This window comes from Suncus etruscus, chromosome 5 (assembly GCF_024139225.1).
Source record: "Suncus etruscus isolate mSunEtr1 chromosome 5, mSunEtr1.pri.cur, whole genome shotgun sequence".
In the NCBI taxonomy this organism is placed as follows: domain Eukaryota; kingdom Metazoa; phylum Chordata; class Mammalia; order Eulipotyphla; family Soricidae; genus Suncus; species Suncus etruscus.
In genome coordinates this window covers 121,482,308-121,485,577 of record NC_064852.1, presented here as the reverse complement: position 1 = coordinate 121,485,577, position 3,270 = coordinate 121,482,308, and the positions used below count along the sequence as shown (strand labels likewise).

The 3,270-nt window shown below is 33.8% G+C and overlaps 1 pseudogene; it reads left to right on the top strand.

Annotated features, from left to right (window-relative positions):
• The first annotated feature begins 2,755 nt into the window (after nucleotides 1-2,755).
• LOC126009909 (uncharacterized) lies at nucleotides 2,756-2,856 on the top strand (annotated as a pseudogene).
• Nucleotides 2,857-3,270: the final 414 nt, after the last annotated feature.

Below are 3,270 nucleotides of genomic sequence, written 5' to 3'. Positions count from 1 at the left end.
TCACATGATTCTAAAAATTCTGAACTTGCTGAGGATTTTTCTCCAAAGTCCAATGGATTTCACTATCTTTCTTTATATCCTCTGTGTCAAAAATTATTTATTCATAGGAATTTGGAAACTTGGATATGCTTCTGTGTAACTCTCTGTCCATTGTTTTCCTATGCAGTGAACTGACCCTTCAAGCATTTTAAAGGAAGAACATTCAGTAAGTTTTTTCTCTTTTATTTGTTTGTCTTGTTGTTGTTGTTGTTGTTTTGGCCACATCCAGTGACACATGGATTACTACTGGCTATGCGCTTAGAAATCGCTCCTGGCTTGGGGGACCATATAGGATGTCTGGGGATCTAACCGTGATCCTCCTAGGTTAGCAGTGTGCAAGGCAAATATCCTACTGCTGAGCCACTGCTTCGGCCCCAAAGTTTCTTTCTAAAATTTGTTTCTGGGACTGGAGTTATAGTAAGGTGGGTAAGGGCACTTGCCTTGTTGGGTTGGATCCTTGGCTTTTTATATGGCCCCCTAACCTACCAAGAGTAATTCCTGAGTTCAAAGCCAGGAATAACCCTGGACCATCACTGGTTGTTTCCCCAAACAAACAAAAAAAATAAATAAAAAGAAAAATAGTTTATAAATCTATAAAATTTTTATTTAATTAATTTACTTGTATTTTTCTGATTTTTCATCAATGGTTCTATAAAATTACAATTACTTTGAAAACAACAAGCTATATTGTTAGTATATCAAATGATATTTTTCTGTTAGTTGCTTACTGTCAGCCTATGACAGTTGTACAATTATATTTTGCTTTTTAACAAGGAGAAAAGATATTTGAACCATTACAACAATGAAAACATGACGTTTTATTCTCTTTTAGAAGAAAACTTTTCATTACTCACCCCTCAAGGATGTTTGTTTTCAAAAGGATCTTTACTGTGAATGAGAAATCAGTCTTTTAGCACAATAATGTATCTGTGTCTAATTATGACAAGCAGATCATTGTAACAAAAGATTTATTTGTCTTTGTTAGAGTTTTACTTTAAAGAATCTTGTTTTTAAATAGATTTTATATATTACCTCCAGACAACATGGCCATACTTAGTGATAAATATTTTTATGGAAACATAATTATTTGATGGGCAAATGCTTATAATTACTTTTTTGTTAGTAAAAAAATCTTTAAAATACTTAGCCATTTTTAAAAACTCATTTAAGTAATGTCAACTCACTAATAAAAAAATCAGAAAAAAACATAAAATTATATTGAAGAGAATAAAACTAGAATAAATAATTAAATATTCTTCCATTGTCATTCTAGAAATGTCTCTATTTTCATTTATACAAATGCTCATCTTCATTGGCATATTTTCTCTAGCAGGTTTCTTGGGTGATTTGCATTCATATTTATACCATCTTTTGCTCTCTTTATTAAAATGAGGAGGTAGATACAGACAACATTTCCAGCTTCCTCTTCTTACCCCATTATGTGGCTTTTATGGTGGTCAGTTTGGTTTACCAATGGGCAAGATACCTTGGTTAAGAGATTAGGATTCTAGGAAAACAGAAACCAGTTATTTATAATCTTCTCTCTGCCTTGAGGGACAGCTTTGGTTTCTGTGTGACCAGACAGCAAAGTTCCAGTTTTCTCCTATCCAACCTTGTTCTCACTACTTGTCCATCTGTCTGGTTAGCTTCAGGCTTGAAAAGGCTTCTCAATTCTTGCTAATCTGTCATTTCAGCTCCTCTAATGTCTCAGATTTTTTCTTCCTATATATTCAATCCACTGATTCAAATTCCTCCTATTTAAATTACTAGTGTAATTTCTGTGTTACCTGTTGGCTGCTGACTGAAGCAGGTATGTAGTAAAACATAGATAAAATTTTTTACTAATTTAGGAGACATTAAAAGAGAATGCTACATTACATCACAACTGGCTATAGCTGGATGAAGTTGATTAAGGATTGTGAACTTTGGTCCTTACTAAATGTAACTGAAGATGTTGATCAATGAGCCGTAGGGCTTGTTACAGCCACTGTTTAGAGACTAATGGTGTTGCTCTGTCCTTACAGGAGAACTATTTTTCAGTGCTTAATTAGCATAATTCACCCTAAAAATACTTTTACTTTTTACATTTAAAACTCCTTTCCTGCCTCAAGAAAATGTTCAGCAATTTCTTCACCCCTTGGGCTAGCTTTTCTGGCAAGATACTAGGAATAACTCAGCTTTTAAAAAATAAAATGAAGTCAGTATTTGCTTTATCATTTTGTTCTAAAATTATATTTAAAAAGTATTATATTTAAAAAGTTACTTCTGCACAATACCTCCTGGAAATATTACCATGTTAAATACATTCATATTTAGGTACCATATTTGTGTCAATAATTGTTAAATCTACTTCATTTCCAAAATTGTTGCTTGTTAAGATTTACAGATTCACAGTCAGAGATCTGAAATTATTTTCAGTTATTTCTTCAAGATTGGAAATTTTAAACAACATTCCAGTAAAGGTTCAAATGACTTTTCAATTGAGATGCCAGTTATGTAGAGCTGACAGAACAGTTCATGGAACTTCAACAACAGTGGATATTTTTGGAGCCTTTTTTAGTTACCTCTCCTTTTTTCTTTTGTATGCATGCCCTAACTCCTTCACTCATGTTCTTGCTCCACTCATTCACATGATATAGAGGATGGTAACTGTTCAAACTGTCAGGCTATGGGTAAGCCTATTGGCATTGCCAGGATTTGTTTAAATTGCCATATGGTGCACACTTCAACAGCACATATATTCAAATTGGAAAGATACATAGAATATGGCCCTTGTGCAAAGAATACGTGCAAATTGCTGAAGTATTCCACATTTAAATATAAATATAATTTTCATATGAGGGCTAGAGCAATAGTACAGCAGGTTGCCTTGCACCTAACTAGCCCAAATTGGTCCTGGGCACTCCCTATGGTTCTCAGACCCTTCCAGGAGTAATCTTTGAGTACAGAGCCATGTATTAGCCCTGACTAGCACTGGGTGTGTCCCTAAAGCTAAAAAAAATTCAAAATTACCATATAACTCAATTTGTGTCAATAGACATCAAGAAGAAATTTATTAGATGGTTCCTGGAGAAGTGCTTCTCTTTTCTGATCATTTTTTATCTTCTGATGATGCTTTGTGATCCAGAATGCTGCCATTATTTCTATCCATCTAAGAAAGAATCTATATCTACTAGAGGGTGGAATGGCAAGAAGTGAGAATAGCAGATGCTATCATTGTTAACACTTGTT